Here is an 18,164-nt window from a genome sequence, read left to right on the forward strand (position 1 = left end):
AGTAGCCACAGCAGTATCTCCCATTCCACTGTGACACTCATCAAGTAGAGGGTCTAGTTTCCTTCTCAGCGAACCTCAGTGAGTCTTTGTGATTTCTGGACAACAGAAACTGTGAAACTGATGTTCTGTTACTTCTGAAGCTGAGTGTTAAAATGCTGAGCACTTCTGCCTTGTTATCTTGGGGAATTTCCTCTAGGGTCCCACCTGCCATGTTTTTAGGAAACCCAAAGTAGCTCACCTGGAGAGACCAGGTAGAAAAACCATGGGTAGATATCCTGGCTGATAGCCCAACTGAGCCTCTGGCCAACAGCCTGTACCACTCAACAAATATGTGGATGGACATCTACTGGTGGTTCTAGCAACTAGTCAAATGTAGATATCTGGCTGCCAGTCTAGCTAAAGCCCCATTCAACAGCCTTCAGAACCTACCAGCCATGTGTCTGAAGACTCCTTCAGATAATTGCAAACCATAAGCATTGAGTCACCCCCAACCTTCTTCTCAGATATCAAACAGGCCCCAGATATTATGGAATAGAAACAAGCCATTCCCTCTGTCATATTTTTGATCCACAGAATCCATGAGAATAATAAAATGACTGGTTTATATCACTAAATTTTAGACGGGTTTTTAATGATACAATCATAACTGCAACTAGTAGGCACTTGCCCACTGTGACTGGCTGGGTTCAGTAGGGTGGAGGGTAGAGAGATGATTAAGACTTCATGGAACTTATTGTTTTAACTCTATCTTTTCACCTATCTAACTTCTATTCAGTTTTCTTATGTCAACTTAAGTAGTCCTTCCTCCAAAAAGTTTACCCCATCAGCCCTCCACTTTCAGACTTTGTTGAGTAATGCTACTGTGACTAACAGCACCTGGGCTGACCCCAGCACTGTGCAGCTTTCACCAGTCTTTCCTTTGACTGACTCTACTTGTTGGCCTCCTTGCATCCACAAGCAGGCTGCACGCTCCTGGGGGACACACACCTTGTTTACTATTAAGTTCCTAACAATTACCTAAAATCTGAACCATTTGTTGAAAATATTTCATCGTTGTTGAAAAAATGAAGGCACTGTGCAATAACCAAGTACATTAAACTGCTTTGTTTCTCCTCAAATGTCTTTCTTCAGATATGGAGATAAATATTATTTTCCCTCTCAAAAAAAAATGGGTTTTAATAGGTAGAGTCTAAACTTTGCAGCCAGTCTTACCTCTCACTCCCACCTCATGAGCCTATACTCCGGGCATATCAAACTCTGCGTCCTTTCTCTAAATAACCCACACCGTGGTCTGTGCCTTCTCTTCCACTGCTAGGAATTTTTCTCATCTTCCCCTCTATCTGAAAAATTCATTCTTTTCCCAACAGGCAACTCCCATTACCTCTTTGAGGAAATGTCTATAAACATTAAAGGACAGGAATTTTTTTTTGTTCTCTTTTCTTTCACCATAGCATTTTATATTTTCCTATTACTGCAACATGTTCATCCTAATTGGTTGTGTAAACTCAATTATCATATTCTATTTACCACTCTGTCTATTCCACAGTCCAGCAAGGTCGGCCTGTAACCCCTGGGGGATGAAGCTCTCTTTCACTGGCTACGCTGTTATTCTCCTATGGGTCAGGATATTTTAGAGAACTACAGTACTTTTAATATTGGTCTGTTTTTCAGACCTTTTATCTGTAAAAGTTAGCATGAAGATAAACTTGATGACAAATCCAAATTATCCCGCTTTTCTTCCACACTGTATTTTTTAAACTAACGTATAATTGATATACAATATCCTATTAGTCTCAGGTGGGCATCATAGTGATTCAATATTTATATACATCTATCTGTCACCATACAGTCATTACACTATTTTTGACGATATTCCCTATGCTATAATCCTGATGACATTTATTTTAGTATATGTGCTGCCAAAGCAAGCACATGACTTATTGATTTTATAACTAGAACATTGCCAGGAGGTTCTTCTAGCCCCATATTAGTAATTATTTTACCCTGCAAGCAATTCCCACCCACAAGGCCCCTAGTGGTAACTCATTTCTAGGATCTACACAGCTTAAGTCAGTAGCTCAGGTCTTTTTAGTATGCTTGCTGCTACTTTTGTCTCCCCACTAGTCCCTGAGGGCCAGAATCTTGTCTTTGGTGTCCACAGATCTGTTTGAACATTGCCATGCCACATGGCACCTATTAGGAGCTCAGAGACTAAATAAATAATTGATGATTTACAATATCTTTCCAAAGGATTCTAGCTATTATACAACCAACACATTTTAACTCCCAACTTTTAAGTAAGTTTAAGGACTAGAGTGGTTTGATCTTGGGATTGCTAGAAAATATTGCATAGCATATATATTTTTTTCTCTAACAAGAATGGATTTAGATTATAAATATATGCTTGTTATCCCCATTGTTATGATATAGGCATAACAGCTCTCTGCCAAGAATACTTAATCACAGTGGGTGAGGCTTTAAATAATATTACTTAATATATTAGGGACTCGACATCCATCAAAATAACGTGGCACTGTCCTATTTATAAGGTCCTACTCTATTGCTATAGAAATAATATCAGGTATCAACAAAAAGGATATACCTGGCTTTTTGTAGAACTCTCTTCAGAACAGAAGCCTGACCCTACCTTATATTTGGTATTAAATTAATAACATTTCACCAGCACATGACCTAGGGATCAAAATTTTAAAATTAGATACACTATAGCTTGAATAATATATACAGTGTTTGAATTCTCTTTATCTGACCACAGTTAGATTGAAGTATCTTTTTATTCATCTTAGTTAAGTTCACTGTAATGTAATAAGTCAATTCTTTTTTCTAGACTATTATGTAACACAGACAGTATCTTAAATATACGATTTAAAATAAGGCTCTAATATTTTCTACATTTACTTGGATGTTAGGCAATAAAGAAAAATTTGCTCTTGGGTGTGGTATAGTTTATATGATTAAATGCTTTATTCATATTCATATGTCAATCTATTAGTGTGCTGTTAATTCAAATGTTACTATGATGTATTTTATCCCCATTAGCACATTCATCACAGGTGGATGTGAAACTTAGACAAAGGTGTATGTTCTCATTAATGATGAGTGGCCTATTCATCTTACTAGAATGTAATTAATGTTAGTTACAATCCTTAATTTTTCACTGTTTGTCACGATGCATATTTAGCATTTCTCTTGTCCTTTATCAACTGACTTCCTCTTATCACACAGCCAATTCAAAAAGACATATTTAACCAAATCTGGTATTTTATTTTTCAAATATTTTATACATGTACATTTTTTGATGTTTGTGGCAGTTCCCATACTGTGAGACTTCACACTGGATGTAGCAAATGCAAAAGCAATATTAAAGGGATTGTTTGGTCCATCTTATTTCTTAATATATAAGATTAATATAATTCACTTGCTAAGTTAAATTTTAAAAATATAAAAGGAGATATTCTTATATTCTGCACCTCAGCATCTACTGAATAGAATTGTTTGTTATATTTCGGGGGGGGGGAATGAGCATTTAAAAAACACAATGCTATATATCATACAAATGCATGAACACAAACTTATACCTAGTATTCTCTCAACAAGACCCTACAAACTGTGCTGTGTATATGATAACGCATTTAATCCTCATAGCAATCCCTACTGACATGTTATTGAGGTAGACCCTATTTTTATTCCTATTTTACAGCTGAGGAAATGGAAAGACAGAGAGGTTAAGTAAATTGCTCAAAACTGCACGGCTAGTGAGTGATGGCATGGGGCCCAAGCTGCCTGATTCTAGAGCTTGTGCCCTTGATCCTGCTCTGCTGCCTCTCATCCTCATAATTTCTAATAAACCTCACCAGTTAATGATAGTACATTGAATAAGCACAAAGTCTAAACAAAGGTTATGGATTTCATTATACTTAACCATCATTTTTCATCATTTTGCTTCACTAATACTCTAATTACATAAATGTCTTGAGTAAAATAGCTATATACTATTTGTAAAACAATGAACTTGAAGTTCTTCGAGGTCAGGAAAGTCATTTTAAATGAGTTTATCCTCCCTGTATCTAGACAAATACCTCTACACAATAAGTGATCAATAACTATTTCAACAAAAAAAAAGAATTTTTTACATTAGGATTCAGAGGACAATGAGCAGTAAATTCAAGACTTACACAAATTACAGTTTTAGGGATAATTAATCAGAGTCAAGCATTTAGCTGTGTCTCCTCTGCTCCAGACATAGAAGTTTAAAATTCACTTGACCACTTGTATGTTTCTGAGAATATAGTTATTTGGTATTGAAACAGGCATGCTCTTAATCCACAACTCAGTTTTCAAAAATGGTAATTCTCTTTACTTTCCCATAATGGAACTAAGTTTCTCTCTCAATAGAAACTTAAGCCTTCATTTTGCCCTTTAATGGAAAACATTGTCCCATTCATAGTGACGTGAGGGTTTGCCTACTTGATTCAGGGTAAATTTGGTCAATTTAGGCTCTCCCTTTGTCCCAAGGGAGGCATGTCAGTTATGTTTTCAGGAGTACATAGCATCATGGCATCTAAGGGAGGCATCTGATCTCCAGCCTTCATCTGACCACCTGGGCATCTTCACAAATATGCGTACCCTGCCTGGTTTTCAGTTATCCTCATGTGTCCATGCTGGCATTTACCAGCGTGGTAACATCACCACCTGGCCTCCGAAGATCTAGCCCTTTCCTTCTCTGTGGCCGCCTCCCCTCACACCAACCACGGGGCACCCCGAGGTCAGCCTGCTCTTGTCATCATGCCCCTCTGAGGTGGGCCCTTCAGGAAAGCATTTCACTGCTCCTGCATCCTCTCAGGTCCTACAAATGCTTTGGAAGTGGACATTAGGCCCAGCTGCCCGTAGGTTCCACAGCAGTAGAAGTGTAACCAGTCCACTGTGGTTCCACAGGCAGCTCTGTGCTGCCTCCTGGGGGCAGAGAGCAGGAAGCCGCGGATCCACAAGTCAGCAGGTCTGTTGCGCATGTGCATGCACACTGCACACACAATAGGCAGAAGGCTCAGGAGAGAAAGCCCTTTGGGAGGAACAGTTGCTGACTTCTATTTTGATCTTCTCTCAAACTTTGTTTCTCTGCCATCACACAGATCAGGAAATCTTCCTCTTGGGGACAGGGAGGCTGGGGCTGGGGCTGCTTCCCCTAAACTATGGTTTCTTCTAAATAGTTCCTGTTTCATACCCGCACTGTAGCTTAGGTATTCATAGCTAAGATTTTTGATCCACCCCATCCATCACCTTGGGTGTGGGGAGACCTGGATGGAAAGGGGGAAAAAAATGCTACTCCATATTCTCCCTGTCACAGTACTATATGGAAAAAGCAGATACATATCTTCATCATTAATTGAATGTCATCCATCTCTTTTAAACACCTATCGAATAGCCCTAGCTACCGTGTTGGTATTCGTACATTTCTTTAAGATAGCACTCTACCTTTTCCTCTTTTCTCTATTTCCCAGTGTTCCAATGCTGAGTTTATTTGAACATACAGAAGCAGTACAAACCGGATTAAAGTACTGGTTCTTCTTTATACTGGGCATGCCTGGCCAAGTTGGCTAAAAAGCCTTTTTTAAAAACTACCAAAGGAAACTTAAGCAAACTTCTGTATTTTTCATGTTTTAATTCAGATTTGGGTGTAGCCACTGGCATACTATAAACATTTAAAATGAAAGGAGATACTTTAGTAAATATGTTTATGATAGAAAATATTTCAAACCAAACTCATGTTGAGCTTCTTCTCTACATACCTGCTACCTCTAAAAACAGCGAATCAAGAGCACGAAGAGCCTGACCAGGTGGTGGTGCAGTGGATAGAGCGTCGGACTGGAATGCGGAGGACCCAGGTTCGAGATCCCGAGGTCACCAGCTTGAGTGTGGGCTCATCTGGTTTGAGCGAAGCTCACCAGCTTAGACCCAGGTCGCTGGCTTGAGCAAGGGGTTACTCGATCTGCTGTAGCCCCACAGTCAAGGCACATATGAGAAAGCAATCAATGAACAACTAAGGTGTTGCAACAAAAAACTGATGATTGATGCTTCTCATCTCTCTCCGTTCCTGTCTGTCCCTATCTATCGCTCTCTCTGACTCTCTCTCCCTGTCTCTGTAAAATAAATAAATAAATAAAATAAAAAGAGCACTATGAATACTTTCACACAGGAACAAAGATGGAACGTGTCAACCGTGTGACACCCACACATCAGTATCATTGCAGGTTACCAGGAGCTCATGAGATCAGAAACCACAGAGAAAGCTGCAAGCTGTTGGTTTTACAATGTCTGTTTTGTCTTATGTAGACTTTGCTTTTCCTTCTCTGATTACCTTCAAAGGAAACTCCGTGCTTGCTGGAAAATCATTCACAGCAAACCAATAAAAGCAATAGAAGTCTTGGTGTTTTTATTTTGGAGACATCATCCTGTTTACACTCCAAGACACTGGAAAGTAGAAAATATTTTCATCTCTGTTTTAAGGAGAGGAGGCACCTATTAGTTGAATCACCTTTCCAACCTCAGGTCAGGAGACTGTCAAGGTGAAAAACATACATCTCTCCATGACCAGAGCATGCCTTTGAAGTGGTCACTCTCTGACACACGTGCCAGGTGATGAGCCAGCCTTCTCTGGGGATCTGCAAACCAGCCCCGAGGTGCAATGCCACCTATTCTTGTTTAATCCGCCTCGCCTGGAGGTTAACTAGACCGGTGGCGGCCGCATGAGATCTTGCAATGCGGCCCACCACAACCTCTGGGCAGAGGCTCCCTGAAAGAAAGTGGTGTTCCTTCCTCTGTTTTCCCGCCTTTCCCAGTGTGAGCCTTCTGCAGCGGTGGTGGTCTTCCCAGGCAGATTTAGGCGAATCAATCTCTCTGCATGGAGCTTCAAACTGCTGTGTGCTGCTGCACACCAAACCTCTTCCGTCCCTGTCCAAGAAGAGGCTTCCCTGTCGGAATGAGGCTCTGAGCTTTGTACAATCAAAAGCCTTTGATTAAATCAGACCCTGTCCTTCTACTTGCCACGGTATTGTATGACCTGGAAAGGCAGCAGGGCTACAAAACAGCCCAATTTGTCGCTAGGTGGGCTGACAAAGCAGCGCTAAGCACACAGTCGATTTCAAGCTATGTTACATCTCCAAGTTGCAAAGCTAGCGATAAAGCAAGACAGAAAAGCATCCCTGTAGGTGAATATTTCTCACAGACAGAGGCCACTCTGCCTCTGAGAGGGCTGTTGTCCTTCCCACTGGGAGTTTTTAAGCCACTTAGGGATAGCGATCATTTGAACAGAAAATTGTTCCTGTTTCTAAATGATTTTTTAAAAGGAAAGAAAGAAAAGAAAAGGGTCCCGGAAGAGACGCTGCTTTTCTGACACCTAACCCATAAAACACACACATGGTCACACAAATAGAGACCCGTTTACTAGAATGAACTCAAATAGATATTTCCTTACTCTGCTCTCCACCTGCTGACCGCTCTGTCCCCACGCTTTGTTTTTACCTAACAGTCGTCTGCATTCTCTCCCAGCCTCTTAGACCTCCAGACAGAACTCAAGAGGGCTCCAGCTTACAGCTTTCTTTACTAGAAGCCCCTACCCCCGCCCGCCCCATGGCCTCCTCAGAGCCAGAATGAGCCTGGAGGTGCCCTGGGTGATCATTTAAAACCATTTTCACTTAATATCCTTTAAAGAATCTTCAGCATTCATTTAGTGAACAAAAGATGAGCACTGAGCAGGTGATGAATGTTACGGATACAAGTGACAGCACCCCCTGAATAAAACCAAAGCCCAAATTTAGTTGATTGCCCCCTCCTCAGGTGGCACTTTGGTTTCCACCTATTGTTACCAAGCACGCTCCTTGCACAGGGATGTCTTCAAACATTTTCCCCACCCTAAGGGATATAGCAATAGATTGCTTCCAACTCCATATGTGTATGATGCTCCCTGAGATATATTCAAAATACAATCTTCTCCATCCCCTTACATTTCCATTATGTTTTGTTTTTGTTTTGTTTGTTTTTTTACAGAGACAGAGAGAGAGTCAGAGAGAGGGATAGATAGGGACAGACAGACAGGAATGGAGAGAGATGAGAAGCATCAATCATTAGTTTTTCGTTGTGACACCTTAATGGTTCATTGACTGCTCTCTCATATGTGCCTTGACCGCGGGCCTTCAGCAGACCGAGTAACCCCTTGCTCAAGCCAGTGACCTTGGGTCCAAGCTGGTGAGCTTTGCTCAAACCAGATGAGCCTGCGCTCAAGCTGGCAACCTCGGGGTCTCGAACCTGGGTCCTCTGCATCCCAGTCCAATGCTCTATCCACTGCGCCACCACGTGGTCAGGCTCCATTATGTTTTAAAAGCCCTTATAAGCTGATGCCTCCAGCACCCACTACTTGTCTCAGCCTGACTCCAACCCTACTGCTCTATCTGGCCTTACACCTGAGTAGACCTGAGATATGCCCTACAGTAACATTTGATGGTGAAGAGATCTGAGCAGCAGCTATTGAGGAGCAGGTGAGAACAATGAAGTGGGATCCAAAGCAAGGGAATTAACAGGATGAGAATTCACCGTCCACGCCTGCCCCTCTCTGAAGGCTGGGATCAGCATTGCAATTACTTGAGGATTCTAAGGTGACTTTGCACTCCGAGGGTCCATGAACCACTTTCAACACACAGAAGGCTCGACTCCACTCCCTCAGGATCTGTACCTGTCTACCCACATCGCTACGCAAGTCTGCTCTTTGTGCAGTGAAAGAGCCTATACTCACTTGAATTCAAGTTTCATCATTTCTTTAACCAACTAGCATTAGAGTTCCATTTTTTTAAAGGTGACATTGGATATTGGTATGTATTATCAAGAGCTGTAAAATCAAGAAGGGTAACAGGGTATTGTTATTGACTTGGAGTGTGTCTGAGGGCATATCTTTGGTGACAGTGAGTTTGTGACACCTTCCCACACAGGCAGTTGCTCAGTGTCACCAACCACTGGTTAACTCATTAATATTAGTCAGTGGAAAGCATGTCTTTCATTTCATTTGTTAATAAATTTATTTTCATTCTCATGGAAATTAATCCCTTTGAAGTTTGTTTAGGAGGAATATTTCCTATCTTTCTAATAAGGGAAGTATTTTCATTTAAATACTTGCAACAACTAAATTAAGAACTTACACCTTTCATCTTTAAAGATACCTTTTTTGTAGTTCTTGAGTGCTTTGTGGTTATAAAAGATTGTGAAACTAGGAAACATGACACAGAGAACTAAATGAAGTGGAAATTGATTGCAATAACATTGGCTCCATTGGTATTATTTATTGTAAATCAATGAAATAGTAGGAATTTATATATAAGTTTAAACATTTACAAGATATCATCTGCCTTATTAGGAGAGAAATAAATGTGTAAAATAAAATCAGGAAGGGAAAGTTTATTGCTAAACTTTTAATCCTATGCAACTATTGTTGAGTTTTTCTTGGTAAAAATAAATAAACACAGGCCCAAAAATAGATTCTATAGTGTGAAATTCATCTAAGGGTAGTATTTGATGGAGTGTTTGTGTGGCATACTACTGCTTCCATAATGCTGTGTCTGGGAACCATGGGTACTACAGAATTGGGTCATTGCCTTTTTCATTCATTTTAAAACCCAACAGAAGAGGCAACATTTGTGTATGCCTGAGACCTGAAGTGGTTAGATGTTTTTTCAGTTCTTAAGTATTTCCTTCTCTTCCCCCAAGCTATTTCTAATGTACTTATGATGTATAGTCCTAAATCATTTGATTATGACATTTATCCTCATTTTGTAGCTACTCAAAATGGATCAGGAAAAGGAAAGACATAGTGCCCTGCAACCAGCAGGAGGCTTTGCCCTCTGGCCGCCTGCAGCGGTTGAGGTAAGGGGCACAGGAAACTGAACGTCAGGTGAGAACCCAGCCTTGGAGGAACCTGAACAGGGATCCCTTGCAGAATGTCCTGGCATTAGTCAACCTGGCTTAATCTAGAAATACTTGTACATCATAATGAGAAAACTTTAGTAATGATTATTCTCAGTAGCATAGTACAGCCAAGCCCTCAAAAAAGGGAAGTTTTCATTGGTAAGGCATTTCTTTTAAACATTGAAATCTGGTGTAATGTGAAGTATGAAATAAGTTTTGAAAGGAAGCTGATGATTAAGAAGAAATGCAGTGGGCATTTAATAAGTGGAGGAACCACAAGATAATTAACTGGCATGCATAAAGATTCATGCTTTATACCAAAATTTTAATTTTGCACATAAATGTGCCTGATGTAGGCAGCATTTAATCACCTAGCTGACAGGAGTAACTACTTTCATTTAACCTTGACTGAAGATCATGAATTCTAACAGGTTTAATTGGATACATCATTTAACAGAATGAACAGAGCAAATTTTTCTCAATTCATAGGTTCTGATTGACATGCACCAGCAATAAGGCGTTGCACAATTACAGCTGCTCTGCATTCCTGCCCTGGGCAGCCATTGCCATAGTGATGTGACACCGCTGGATCACCGGGGCTCGGGAACTGTGCTGAATCTCCCCTTGTTTTGAAAAGGGCAATGTTTAAAAAAGAAGAGGAAGGAAGAAAGGAGGGAAGGAGGGAAGAAAGGAAGGGAGGGAGGGAGGGAAGGAGGAAGGGAGGGAGGAAGGAAGAAAGGAAGGAAGGACGGAAGGAAAAAAGGAAAAAAATAGGGAAGCTGGTAAAGAAAGGTTTGGACAGGAATTATTTTTTGTATTAATCACATTGATATGCATATACTGTAAGAAAAAGGGTATGTCTTGTTATCAGCCACATGGAAAAAATGGGGTAATAATGACATTATCTCTTCTCTGTTTAGCCCTTCTTTTCAGAGGTTCAGAAAAGACTATACTCAAATATAACAGACTCAGAAAAGAGGGCCCAAGAGAAAACCATGCCAGCCTGAAGCCTCCAAACCTTCTAAAGCAGGGGTCGGGAACCTTTTTGGCTGAGAGAGCCATGAACACCACATATTTTAAAATGTAATTCCGTGAGAGCCATACAACGACCCGTATACATTACGCATTATCCAATAAAAATTTGGTGTTGTCCCGGAGGACAACTGTGTTTGGCTCCAGCCACCCGCAACCATGAACATGAGCGGTAGGAAATGAATAGATTGTAATACATGAGAATGTTTTATATTTTTAATGTTATTATTTTTTTTATTAAAGATTTATCTGCGAGCCAGATGCAGCCATCAAAAGAGCCACATCTGGCTCGCGAGCCATAGGTTCCCGACCCCTGTTCTAAAGGAAATGCAGTGAGACATGAGTCCTTGGTCCTGCTGCCTACACGGGGAGGTGGGCATCCCGCTCCACATCACCAGAGGCCAGCGTGCACTGGGCGGTGTAGACCCTGGGTTTGAATGAGAATAGAAAAGATAGGATTTGAAGTGGTTTTCCTTCTTTTTTGCTTCACTAATGAAAACCTAAACGACAGAGCATCAACCTGGAACACTGAGGTCACCGGTTGGAAACCCTGGACTTGCTCAGTCAAGGCACATATGACAAGCAATCAATGAACAACTAAAGTGAAGCAACTATGAGTTGATACTTCTTCTCCCCCATCCTCTGTAAAATCAATAATAATAATTTTTTAAAAGGTACAAAAACTTAGATGAATTCAGGAAAATAAAAGGAAAGTTCCAAAATAAAATTGTAAACCTTTTTCTCCTCATAAAATGCACATTCAACCTCCAGAAGCTGCCCAGGTGGTTGAATCCTATGTTCCTTGGCCAATCTGAAATACTTCAATTATCTTTGTGAATATTCTAGAGAGCTTCAGAGGATCTATACTTTGAGAAATACTCTGTAAGTACTCTTAGTTTTCAGATATGGAAATAAAATTTAAAAGCAATTTTAAAGACTTCCCTCTACAAATCAAATATCAAGGCCCTGGCTGGTTGGCTCAGCAGTAGAGCGTCTGCCCGGCGTGTCGAAGTCCTGGGTTCGATTCCTGGACAAGGCACACAGGAGAAGCACTCATCTGAGTGGTTCTTCACCCTTCCCCCTCTCCTTCCTCTCTGTCTCTCTCTTCCCCTCTCAGAGTCAAGGCTCCATTGGAGTAAAGTTGGCCCAGGTACTGAGGATGGCTCCATGGCCTCTGCCTCAGGTGCTAGAATGGCTCCGATTGCAGCAGAACAACACCCCAGAGGGGCCGAGCATCGCCCCCTGGTGGCCATGCTGGGTAGATCCCGGTTGGGCACATACGGGAGTCTATCTGCCTGCCTCCTTACCCCACCTCTCACTTTGGAAAAATACCAAAAAAAAAAAAAAAAAAAAAAAAAATCAAACATCAATAGTTTCCTTACTATTGTTTCTTTGCTTTCATTCTTGTTCAGCAAATCTATTCAGGTGTCAGAATGCCTCCTCCACTCCTGCAGCTTGGTGAGTTGCGCCCTCTGCCCCCCCCCCCATGTTAGTATGTGATTTGTTCACTGTTACATTGATTTGTTCATTGGTTGTCCTTTCACCTGTCGCCTTCTCTTTATACAACCTCCCACCCAACCCCACCTAAATTGGTGGCTTCTGGAGAACAGACACTATACCCTCATGTCCACCCCCAGTTCCTGGAACAGTGTCTAGTGGCTAGCCCTACCAGGGGTGTGGGGAGGGATATTTGACTTGTGCTTTTGCTTTTCTCCTCCTGTCTTTTGTCTTTTCCTTTCCCTCAACCAGTCTTTCTCTCTCCCTCTCCTAAGCTTTGCAAATATGGATTTATTTAGCAGAGTTTCACTGTATATCACCTACTTGTCAGGCCACGTGCTGGGTGCTGGGACCTCCAAGATGAATAAGACAAGGCGTCTCTTCTGCAGTAGTTCACCATCTTGGGGTGGGGGATGGATGGGAAATATATAATTACAATACATTGTTATTTGTATTGAACTATGATGAGCAACAAGGCTGTGCAAATTAAGTGGAGAGTGGAGGTGTGACTACATTTGCCTGGGGTTCAGAGAAAGCTTTTGGGTGACATGGGAAGGTGACATATTGCAATGAGGAGGGAGTTTGGAAGCCTGGAAGATTCGGCAGAGAAAACAGCCTTTACAAGGTTTAAGGGCATGAATTAGCATGACTTTCTGTAGGAATGGAAAGTGATTCTGTGAGCAGGGGTATGTGGGGATAGGGCAGGGTTCCAGCCAAGTTTGCGAGGTAGGCAAGAGCCAGGCCCGGAGGCTCCTGGGTAACATACCACGGAGCCTGGACTTCTTCCCAGAGATAAGGGGGTTTTGTTAGGGGAGCACCAGTCTGGGTTTTAGAAGTAGAGCTCTGACATATGATGTGAGGGATAGATTCAAGTATGAGAAGAATAAAAAAGCCCTTCGTCCGGTTTCCGTGCTCCTGTAAAAGACCCTCCTCTCCTCTCCCCTCTCTTCCACAGGACTTCCAAAATTCCTGCCTTCTTTCTTTTCTTTCTTTCCATCTATCCAGTCCCCATCTGTTTTCTTTCCCATCAAAATGAACTCAAGTGATCTTCCAAAGTATTTCTGAACCATAAATCTTTGTAATTTGGTAATAGTCCAAAAGGGGTACAAGTCTCAGGATGGTTCTGCAGGGCTCACAGGATTGTCCCTGCTCTTCTGCATTCTGACTGCAGTCAGGAGCAGGAAGTGGCTTCTATCAGGAAGAATTAGGTTACAGAATAGGAAGACACTCTAAGAGACATCCTGGGCCTGCTTGTCCCCAGGGACTGTGGAACTGGGGCGACTGCTGAGGGGACCCCCGACCTAGCGCTAGGTCCCCATGTGTCCCTAAGGCACCTAGGCTGAGGGGGAACCCCATCCCTGTAGGTGTCTGCCCTGGGGGCTCTCTCTCCTGACCCTGAGCATCAAGTGCTCTGCCCTCTGACCCACCTTAGTCACAAAACCATAGGACACCCCACCACCCGACAGGGAAGCTGCAAGACTCAGTGGCCCTCTGAGCCTTGTCTTCTGGCAGGGCCCCAGGGCAATGACTCCCGGAGGAATGGGAGTGTACTCCCTCAGGACAACTAATAAAGGGAAAGTTTAAGTAAAAGCCCGGGTCACTGCACTCCTCCCACTCCTCCTCAGAGACAAGGGGCTTCTCTGTCCCTCAGGCTCAGTACTGTCACAGTTGGCTATAAATTCCCTTCTTTTATTTGCTTTCATTTGCATATCAACCCTCCTGCTTTTCTAAATTGGGAATAGGTGAGGTCAGGGGCCATACTTAATTTATCTTTGTACCATCCTCCCCTTCAAGTTCATAGCACAGTATCAGGCTCCTGGTAGCAGTTACGGGTTGACTGTGTGCCCCCAGCGTTCGTATGGTGAAGTGCTAATCCCTAGTACCTCAGAACGGGACTTTTTGGAGAGAGGGTCTTCACAGACTTAATCAAGTTAAAATGACATGATCAGAGGGGGCCTCCCTTAGAGATGACTGGAGTTTTTCTAAAAAATGGGAGATTTGAAGACATTCACACAGGGAGAATGTCACATGAGGATGAAGGCAGAGATCTGGGTGATACATCTATAAGCCAAAGAACACCAAGGATTGCCAGCAAAGCGCTCCCAGCCCTCACTCAGAAGGAACCAGTCTTCCTGACACCTTAATCTTGGACTTCCACCTCTGGACTGGGAGACCATGAGCCACCCAGTTTGTGGAACTTTGTTACAACAGTCCTAGCAAACTAGTACAGCGGCCATTTGTCTAGAAATTATTAACCAGAGGGCTGTAGACGTAAGGCATAATGTTTTTCTTGAAGAAAGATCAGCTACTTCACCATCTGCGTTATCATCAGCGCAATCTGACGACATCAGAGTTTAAATAAACTTTGCAGCATCCAGTCTTCCCTCCCAGTTCAGTTTAAGGTCACACACCGTGAGCAAGCTTTCTGAAAAGAGCAGAGCAGCGGGCCACAGGACACCCAGAAGGTTGGAGGGGGGAGGGGGTTACTTAACTGGCTTAAGGAATTTTAAGTGGTGACTTTAACTCAAGGCTGGTCTAAGAAATAATTTGACAGGCCCAAGAAAAACTGACTGAGACTCTTGTCTAAGGTTCTAAACAATTCTTTCCCATTTTCTGTCAGGCTTGGCCTCAGTTTCCCTGAGTGTAGAACAGACTGATACCAACTCAAGCAGTTCTTGGGTAGCAGCTAGTTTGAGATTCTCAAATAAGTCACATACCTGAAGGAAGTTTTCCTAATTATTTCCAGTGTTGATGGGTTTTTTAATAAAAATATCGTGAGCAAAATTCCACACAATGCCATATTTACAAATGCCTTGCCAGCACACTGAGAGAGCCCAGACGGTTTCCCTGCCTTCCTGGAGGTGCTTTCCAAACATTCAAGTGAGCAAATGATTTGTTGAGAGCCAGCGAGTCAGAAATGCACACACACAAGTAGTTCTTTTGCTACTTGAACAATGACTCTTCTTGAGCATTGCCTTTCTTTTCCAAATCTCCCTCTTCTCACCTTCCTCCTCCCCCCAAAAACAGCGAAGTCTCCTGAACACACGTACATTCACAACCTTCTTTTCCTACCCACTCCTTCCACTTACCCGGGTGAGCTCGCTGTCATTGCAGCCCGTTCAGCGGGACTCCCCACCGCCTAGGCTCCCCGCCCACTTTACAGCCCCAGCTGGAAGTCCTGCGCTGGCTGGCTCCGCCCCAGCTCCCGGGGCCCCTGCTCCCTCCCTCTGAGCCGTTGATTCTTCAGTGCTCTTCGAATCTCACCTTAAAAGCCCCCCCCCCGCCCCCCCGCCCCCCCCCCCCCCCCCCCCGCCGCCTTTAGCCTTTATCTTGAGGTCCGCTCTCAATGCAAACTGTTTCAGGACACTTTGTATTAAGGGTGTTATTGGCACTAATGGTACACACAAATCAATTGTATTACATCTTCATGACTTTGGGTAATTTGTCTGGGAAAATGACATTCTCCATTTCCCCCTAGGATTTTGAATCTGTGTGCATATTCACTTTTTCCTTGGAGCTGTTTTGAACAAACAACAAAAATTACATAAACTGCTGAATATCCTTTTCTTCCATTTTACCCTACTGCACCTTCTCATTGTGTGAATTGGCACAGTCCCCTGAACGCAGTTGTGTTTACTTCTGGGGCACACTGTATAATTTAACTCTCTGCAATATAAAATAAATCAGCGGCGATATTTTTACTTGTTCTGACAATGTCCAAAGTTGTCTCTCACTGTTTTTATTTAAAGGAACTAGACACAAACCTGGCTGCCTTCACGATGGCCTCTGCGAGGGCTACAGCTGAGAAAATCCGCTGTCAGGAAGAAGTGAATAGAACTAACAAGACTATTGAGCTGGCCAACAGATTAGTGAAAGGTCTGGAGGTGAGGTCCTACAGGGCAGACTAATGAAGCAGGCTGCAGAAAGCACTTCTTTGTTATACACTACTGATCTGGCAATAACAGCAGCACTCAGCAAAGAGCCTGATGAGCTGAAAAAATTATGTCATTATCATTCATTTTTTTCATAATAGAAACATGTTTTTGACCTTTACATTTTCTTACATTTTACCATGTTGCAGCCTGTATTAACTGTAAGATTACCTAGTGCCTAGCATATTCACGAAGCCCTAATGGGAAAAGAGAATATTCGTTCTTTCTTGAGTATTGACAAATAGAGTTGATGCCCTAAAAAAGGCAAAGACTTTATTTGGAACAATTAAACAATGCTAATGATAGCACGCTAGGTTGGTTTACCACGAAGCGCGGTGCAATTTGTCCAACTTAGTTAAGGAATATGATAATGCCCTAATTATCTGTCTAAGATGTGCTCTGGATATTACAGAGGAGACAAAGAATAAAGAGTGGCAAACCATGAATTATCCAAAATAATCCATATTGTTAAAGGTTGGCTCCTGAGAAAAATCTGGTCACTGGCAGCTTTCTCATTTGCCATTCATCTATTGTTAATTTAATCTTTTGTATATATTTAAAAATTTTTTTCCCTGGGTTAACATTTGTTGGAAGACTGTCTCTTCTTGTTCCCCGCCATGGTGGGAGAAATGTTTTTCCAAACAGCAGCTCTCCATGCTTTTCTTTTATTCTGGTAACTGGACTTGCAGTGGGCCAAGAAAGCATCAACCCATGCTAATTAAACAGATTTATCCAACTGGAGATTGTTAGGAGAATTTTAAAATATAAATTGATGAGTGCTTGTTTAGTGCCATTTGAAGTAAGAATTGAAAGGATTTATCATCCGAGAAGGAAAAGTCTCAGTGTCTTAGATGAAAGCCGCAAAATCTAATGAATTTAAATGTATCCCACCAGGGTAGCCATATTTCTTCTCACCGCGAGACATGGAGGTCTCCCAAATTAATGGAAGTAAATTACTATCTTAATCTGACAAATCTATCACTGTTTTATCAAATCAATTTGCCAGCTCACAAATAGATCAGGGGAAATAGTTGAGGAGTAGCAATGGATTTCTTTTTTTCCAAAGGGAAATGTGAACCCTATCCTCTAAAAGAGCGCCTGTGCCTGAGCCTTACTGACTTGGTTTCACTCCATTTGATGGAGCTCTTTGTGCAAAAAATACCTGTCAAACAAGCTCAAGGCAGTAACCCCGCTCTAAACTCAGAGAGCGTTGGATCTTTTCCAACATTTTCCATGTCCTTTGCGCTACTCTTTCTGACATAATGAATCTGTGGCCTCCAGAGAACATTTTACCAGGGCTCTGAACATAGAACACCTGCAGGAAGACCTGTCTCCCCTCAGTTGCTTTGACTTGATATGTTGGCTCCGTGGCAAGCCAGACTCGCATCTGACCTGTCGAGAAACCAAGTCTCCATAACTAACCTGTCAGCAAGTAAATTCTACCACCCCGTGGTGAAAATGCTCAGTGTATCTGCTCCAAATCATCTTTGTTGAAATACTTGTGCCACTTATTTTGAGGCATTTTGTAGCAAATGAAAGCACTGGAGACTGTGTAGTGGAGCAGAATTGCATGCGCTTCTGTGCGTAGTTCCATATGACACAGCCCCGCCACATCTGTGTCACAGAACGCTGCCATCTCTGCTTCTCTGGTGAATCGGGCAATTAAGGCTTCTTTCCTGCATGCATGTCTTTCTTAAGCTGTGCAGTCCTAGTACTTCAAAGTGTTTTGATATTTAG

General features: G+C 42.3%; 1 long non-coding RNA gene across 2 annotated transcripts in view; it reads right to left on the reverse strand.

Annotated features, from left to right (window-relative positions):
* LOC136306909 (uncharacterized) overlaps positions 1-15,629 on the reverse strand; it is a 35,353-nt gene extending 19,724 nt beyond the window's left edge. The window contains exons 1-2 of one of the 2 annotated variants that reach the window (XR_010725707.1): positions 15,585-15,617; positions 12,820-12,895 (exon numbers count right to left, since the gene is read on the reverse strand). This is a non-coding gene — a long non-coding RNA (uncharacterized lncRNA). Of the gene's footprint in view, positions 1-12,819; positions 12,896-15,584 lie in introns of both variants that reach the window. The other variant, XR_010725708.1, reaches the window with a different exon arrangement.
* Between the last annotated feature and the right edge of the window lie 2,535 nt (positions 15,630-18,164).

This window comes from Saccopteryx bilineata, chromosome 5 (genome assembly GCF_036850765.1).
Source record: "Saccopteryx bilineata isolate mSacBil1 chromosome 5, mSacBil1_pri_phased_curated, whole genome shotgun sequence".
NCBI classification, from domain to species: domain Eukaryota; kingdom Metazoa; phylum Chordata; class Mammalia; order Chiroptera; family Emballonuridae; genus Saccopteryx; species Saccopteryx bilineata.